We start from the raw sequence: 7,935 nt of genomic DNA, 5'->3' as shown, positions 1-7,935 counted from the left end.
TCAACATATTTGTCAGTTTCATTTTCATTGCTTTATTCCCCAATTGGCACCTTGCTTTAGTTTTGTTTTCCAGTTTGTGCTTTAATTAGTTTTGTTCTGGTAGATATAAATTTTGGTTTCCTTTGTTCACCAAGTCAATCTATTGTACTTAATTTTTGTTGGACTGCTTTGATTTTGTTTATGGGTGTATATGTGTATGTGTATATTCAATCACATCTTCTATTGTTGTTATGAAACCTCTGCCTCTACATTAGGCTTTTGCAGTTCTGTGGAGTTTTCCTTTTTTTCCCTTTTTTCTTTCTTCTTCCATTTTTTTCTCTTTCCCTTTTTTATAATTTTAATTTTTAATTTTTTGAACTGATTATATTTTTTCTACATTTATTCAGCATTTTTCTTTCCTACCGTTCTTTTCCCCTTACAGGTAATCTTTAATGTATATACATCTTCTTCATCTATATCTATTTAACTTTGCATATTCTTTCTTTTCTTTCTTTCCTTTCCTCTCAACATATTTGTTAGTTTTGTTTTCATTGCTTTATTCCCTACTTGGCACCTTGCTTTAGTTTTGTTTTCCAGTTTGTGCTTAAGTTAGCTTTGTTCTTAATAGGTAAATACAATTTTTTATTTCCTTTGTTTGCTGGATTAATCTGCTGTACTTTATTTTTGCTGGACTGTTTTCACTTTGCTCATGGGTATATATGTATATATTCCATTATTTTAATTATTATTTTCCTGATTTTGTAACTGCCATTTGTCTGGGGTTCATCTTTGGTTTCTTGCTTTTGGATATTTTACTCTCCCTTAATGCCATAACAAACCACCTGTGGAATCTTCATTCCTGACCAGAGATCAAAACCTGAGCCTTTGGAGTGGGAGCACTGACTCCAAGACCCTAGACTACCAGAGAGCTAACCCTAGGGAGTATCAAATAGTGAGAATTCACACAAAGGAAAGCACTTGAATACAAGACCCGGCATCAACCACCCACCAGCAGCACCCTGTGCAACACACCTCATCTAAACAACAAACAAAACAAAAATAGAAACCTGATCATCAGCAGACAGGAGTACCACTTCACTCAGCCTTGCCCATCAGAGGAAAACCAACCAAATAAACAAAAATTCAGCACATATCTCACTGTATATAAAGCTCACACAAACCACTAGGCCAACTTTAGCAGGTCAGAAACCAAAAGGAAGAAAGAATTCAACCTTCTTCAAAGAAAGAATTCAACTTTCCTTGAAGCCTGGGAAAAGGAGACTTCAAACACAATACCTTAAAAAAAAAAAAAAGAAAAGGTGGAGAATTACTGCACAAATGAGGGAACACACTAGAAACACAGGAGTTCAAAATAAATCAAGAGGAAATAGGAAAATTACCTGAAAAAGAATTCAGAATAATGATAGTAAGGATGATCAAAAACCTTGAAAACAAAATGGAGAAAATGCCAGAATCAATTAACAAAGACCTAGAAGAACTAAAGAATAAGCATACAGAGACAAACAACACAATTACTGAAATTAAAAATACTCTAGAAGGAATCAATAGCAGAATATATGAATCAGAAGAACAAAACAGTGAGCTGGAAGATAAAATTGTGGAAATAATTTTTGAAGAGCAGAATAAAATAAAAAGAATGAAAAGAGCTGAGGACATTCTCATAGACTTCTGGGACCATATCAAACACACCAACATTCGAATTATAGGGATCCCAGAAGAAGAGAAAAAGAAAGGATATGAGAAAATTTTTGAAGAGATTATAGTTGAAAATTTCCCCAACATGGAAAAGGAAAGAGCCAATCAAGTCCAAGAGGTATAAAGAGTCCCATATAGGACAAACACAAGGGGAAACATCCAAGACACATACTAACCAAACTAACAAACACTAAACACAAAGAAAGAATATTAAAAGAAGCAAGGGAGAACAACAAGTGACATACAAAGGAAACCGCATATGCTTAACAGCTTGTATTTCAGCAGAAACTCTTCAGGCCAGAAGGGAATGGCAGGACATATTTAAAGTACTGAAAGGGAAAAATCTACAACAAAGATTACTGTACCCAGCACGGATCTCACTCAAAATTGATGGGGAAATCAAAAGTTTTTCAGACAAGCAAAAGTTAAGAGAATTCAGTACCACCAAGCCAGCCATACAACAAATGTTAAATGGACTTATATAGTCAAGAAATATAACAGAAGATAAAAGATATACAAAATCAACCCCAAGCAATTAGAAAATGCCAATAGGAATATATATATATATATATATATATATATATATATATATAAAATTACTTTAAATGTAAGTGGATCAAATGCTCCAACTGAAAGAAACAGACTGGCTAAAGGGATACAAAAACAAGACCCATATATATATGCTGTCTACAGAAAACCCACTTCAGACCTCAAGACACATGTAGACTGAAATTGAGAGGATGGAAAAATATATTCCATGCAAATGGGAAGCAAAAGAAAGCTGAAGTAGCAATTCCCATATCAAACAAAATAGACCTTAAAATAAAGAAGATTCTAAGAGATAAGCAAGGACACTACATAATGATTAAGGGGTCAATCCAAGAGGAAGATATAACAATTGTAAATATCTATGCACCCAACATGGGAGCACCTCAATACATAAGACAAACAGTAACAGACACAAAAGGAGAAATTGACAGTAACACAATAACAGTAGGAGACTTTACCACCCACTCACACCAATGGACAGATCATCAAAATAGAAAATTAATAAGGAAACACAAGTCTTAAGTGATACATTAGATGAGATGAATCTCATTGATATCTTCAGGACTTTCCATACAAACACAGAAGAATACACCTTCTCAAGTGCACATGGAACATTCTCCAGGATAGACCACATCTTGGGTCACAAATCAAACCTCAGTAAATTTAAGAAAACTGAAATTGTATCAAGCATCTCCTCCAACCACAATTCTATTAGATTAAATATCAAGTACAAGAAAAAAACTGTAAGAAACACAAACACATGGAGATTAAACAACACATCTCTAAATAACCAACAGGTTACTGAAGAAATCAAAAGGGAAATAAAAAGATTTCTAGAAACAAATGACAGTGAAAACATGACAACTCAAAATTTATGGGATGCAACAAAAGCAGTTCTAAGATGAAAGTTTATAGCAATACAATCCTACCTCAAGAAACAAGAAAAATATTGAATAGACAACCTAACTTTATACCTAAAGCAATTGGAAAAAGAAGAAGAAAAAAACCAAAATTAGTAGAAGGAAAAAAATCATAAAGATCTGAGCAGAAATAAATGGAAAAGAAATGAAAGAAACAATATTGAAGATTAATAAAATTAAAAGCTGGTTCTTTGAGAAGATAAACAAAATTGACAAACCCTTAGCCAGACTCATCAAGGAAAAAAGAGAGAAGAATCAAATCAACAAAACTGGAAATGGAAAAGGAGAGGTTACAACAGACACTGTAGAAATACAAAGGATTATAAGAGACTATTATGAACGCTATATGGCAATAAAATAGATAACCTGGAAGAAATGGACAGATTCTTAGAAAAATTCAATCTTCTAAGACTGAACCAGGAAGAAATAGAAATTATAAACAACCCAAATACAAGCACTGAAATTGAAGCTGTGATCAAAAATCTCCCAAAATACAAAAGCCCAGAACCTGACGGTTTCACGGGAGAATTCTATCAAACATTTAGAGAAGAGCTAATGCCTATCCTTCTAAAACTCTCAAAAAATTTCGGAGGAAGGAACACTTCCAAACTCGTTCTACATGGCCACCATCACCCTAATACTGAAACTAGACAAAGACAACACAGAAAAACAAAACTATAAGCCAATGTCACTGCTGATCATAGATGCAAAAATCTTCAACAAAATTTTAACAAACAGAATTCAGCAACACATCAAACAGCTCATACACCGTGATCAAGTTAGGTTTATTCCAGGGATGGAAGGATTCTTCAATATATGGAAAACAATCAGTGTGATACACCATATTAACAAATTGAAAGATAAAAACCATACGGTAATCTCAATAGATGCAGAAAAAAAACTTTGACAAAATTCAGCACCTGTCTATGATTAAAACTCTTCAAAAAATGGGCACAGAAGGAACCTACCTCAACATAGTAAAGGCCATATATAATAAGCTTACAGCAAATATTATTCTCAATGGTGAAAAACTGAAAGCATTCCCCCTAAGATCCCTGATTCTAAGATGCCCAAGACAAGGGTGTCCACTTCCTCAACTATTATTCAGCATAGTTCTGGAAGTCCTACCTACAGTAATCAGAGAAGAAAAAGAAATAAAAGGAATCCAGATCAGAAAAGAAGTACAGCTCTCACTGTTTGCAGATGACATGATACCGTACATAGAAAACCCTAAAGATACCAGAAAATTACTAGAGCTAAGGCTATACTTTTTCCAGTAATCATGTATGGATGTGAGAGTTGGAATATAAAGAAAGCTAAGCGCTGAAGAATTGATGCTTTTGAACTGTGGTATTGGAGAAGATTCTTGAGAGTCCCTTGGACTGCAAGGAGATCCAACCAGTCCATCCTAAAGGAGATCAGTCCTCAGTGTTCATTGGAAAGACTGATGTTGAAGCTGAAACTCCAATACTTTGGCCACCTGATGCAAAGAGCTGACTCATTTGAAAAGACTCTGATGCTGGGAAAGATTGAGGGCAGGAGGATAAGGGGATGACAGAGTATGAGATGGTTGGATGGGATCACCAACTCAATGGACATGAGTTTGGGTAAACTCCAGGAGTTGGTGATGGACAGGGAGGCCTGATGTGCTGCAGTTCATGGAGTCACAAAGAGTCGGACATGACTGAGTGACTGAACTGAACTGAAGTGAATCAGTGAATTTAGCAAAGTTGCAGGATACAAAATCAATACACAGAAATCACTTGCATTTCTATATACTAGCAATGAAAACTCTGAAAGAGCAATTATGGAATCAATCCTATTCATGATTGCAACAAAAAAAAATTAAATATCTAGGAATAAATTTACCTAAGGAGATGAAAGAACTGTACACAGAAAATTATAAGACACTAATAAAAGAAATCAAAGATGACATAAACAGATGGAGAGATATTCCATGTTCCTGGGTAGGAAGAATCAATATTGTGAAAATGACTGTATTACCAAATGCAATCTACAGATTTAGTACAATCCTTATCAAATTACCAATGGCATTTTTCACAGAACTAGAACAAAAATTTCAGAATTCATATGGAAACACAAAAGACCCCGAATAGCCAAAGCAGTGAGAAAGAAGAATGGAGCTGGAGGAATCAAGCTTCCTGACTTCAGGTTATACTACAAAGCTATAGTCATCAAGACAGTATGGTACTAATGAAACAAGATAGAAAGTCCAGAAGTAAACCCATGCACCTATAGGTACCTTATTTTTTACAAAGGAGGCAAGAATATACAATGGGGCAAAGACAGCTTCTTCAATAAATGGTGCTGGGAAAACTGGACAGCTACATGTAAAAGAATGAAATTAGAATACTTCCTAATACCATATACAAAGATAAACTCAAAATGGATGAAAGACCTAAATGTAAGATCAGAAACTCTAAGACTCTTAGAGGAAAACATAGGCAGAACACTCAGTGACACAAATCAAAGCAAGATCCTCTATGACCCATCTCCTAGAGTAATGGAAATTAAAAAAAAAAGTAAACAAGTGGGACCTGATTAAACTTAAAAGCTTTTTCACAGCAAAGGAAACTATAAGCAAGGTGAAAACACAACCTTCAGAATGGGAGAAAATAATAGCAAATGAAACAACTGATAAAGGATTAATTTCCAAAATATACAAGCAACTCATACAACTGAATACCAGAAAAACAAACAACCCAATTAAAAAGTGGGAAAAAGACCTAAACATTCATTTCTCCAAAGAAGACATATAGGTGGTTAACAAACATATGAAAAGATGCTCAACATTGCTCATTATTAGAGAAATGCAAATCAAAACTACAATGAAATACCACCTCACACCAGTCAGAATAGCCCCCTCAAAAAGTCTAGAAACAATAAATGCTGGAAAGGGTGTGGAGAAAAGGGAACACTCTTGCACTGTTACAGCCACTATGGAAGATGGTATGGAAATTCCTTAAAAAACTAGGAATAAAAGCACCATATGACCCAGCAATCCTACTCCTAGTCATATACCCTGAGGAATCGAAAATTGGAAGAGACACATATATCCCATTGTTCACTGCAGCACTATTTACAATAGCTAGAACATGGAAGCAACCTAGATGTCCATCGACAGATGAATGGATAAAGAAGTTGTGGTATATACACACAATGGAATATTACTCAGCCATAAAAAGGAACACATTTGAGTCAGTTCTAATGAGGTAGATGAACCTAGAACCTATTATACAGAGTGAAGAGAGTCAGAAAGAGAAAGATAAATACCATAATCTAACACATATATACAAAATCTAGAAAAATGGTACTGAAGAATTTATTTACAGGGCAACAATGGAGAAACAGACATACAGAATAGACTTATGGACATGGGGAGAGGGGAGGAGAGGGTGAGATATATGGAAAGAGTAACATAGAAACTTACATTACCATATGTAAAGTAGATAGCCAATGGGAATTTGCTGTATGGTTCAGAAAACTCAAACAGGGGCTCTGTATCAACCTAGAGGGGTGGGATGGGGAAGAAGATGGGAGGTAGTTTCAAAAGGGAGGGGATATATGTATATTTTTTGGGCTTCCTGGTGGCTCAGAGGTTAAAGTGTCTGCCTGCAATGCAGGAGACCTGGGTTCGATCCCTGGGTCGGAAAGATCCCCTGGAGAAGGAAATGGCAACCCACTCCAGTATTCTTGCCTGGAGAATCCCATGGATGGAGGAGCCTGGTGGGCTACAGTCCACGGGGTCACAAAGAGTCGGACATGACTGAGCAACTTCACTTTCACTGTCATGGCTGATTCATGTTGAGGTTTGACAGAAAACAGCAAAATTCTGTAAAGCAATTATCCTTCAATAAAAAAATTAATTAATTTAAAAAAAGGCTGAGCATGGGCAGATGACTTAAAATTGGATAATTTGATATGATGCACTGCTTTACAATAGGCAAAATATAATACTGGAATTTTAAAATACTATGTCATAGCTTACCAAGATACTTAAGCCAAGTAAAAAATAAGTATGCAATCTGTGTGCTGAATATTATTTCAATTTATAAATAAATACACAAGGTGGGACCAGTGGTAAAGAACCTGCCTGCCAATGCAGGAGACGCAGGTTCAATTTCTTGATTGGGAAGGACCCCTGGAAGAGGGCATGGCAACCCATTCCAGCATTCTTGCCTGGACAATGCCATGGACAGAAGAGCCTCACAGGCTTTAGTCCATAAGGTGACCAAGAGTCAGACGCGACTAAAGTGACTTAGCACGAATGCACACACAGTTGGAAAGGAAAATTACGAAAGTGTGAAATAAATTACATATTTTGTGAAAAGAAGATAAACTTCAGCAACAAAAAATTCTTCTCTGCCCTTTGCACTCCTCTCTCCTCACTGTGAGTTATGTGTCTGTATGACGCATGGATCAGACCTCCCCCATCAGAGGGAAGACCTGCTCAACCATAAAAAGCAACATTCTCCCAGCATCAGTAAGACAGTTCCTTAAAAGACAGCATTCTATCTTGACCTTGTTAGGGGTTCCATGACCCAGCACGATGATGCTTAGATATGGATTATGTACACTGTCAATAAATATGTCATTTGATGTACAGCCTTCTTTCTAAAAACTTCCACAACTATACCTAGACCTCTAATGGACAGAACAGTTCTCAGAACTTTCTGAGATGCTCTTCCTTGAAGGTATTAATCCTCACATTTAAATCGAATAAAATTTTCCATTTCTTTATTAGGTCAAC

Source organism: Bos javanicus, chromosome 13 (genome assembly GCF_032452875.1).
Source record: "Bos javanicus breed banteng chromosome 13, ARS-OSU_banteng_1.0, whole genome shotgun sequence".
Lineage (NCBI taxonomy): Eukaryota > Metazoa > Chordata > Mammalia > Artiodactyla > Bovidae > Bos > Bos javanicus.
Note: the sequence above shows the minus strand (reverse complement) of the source record.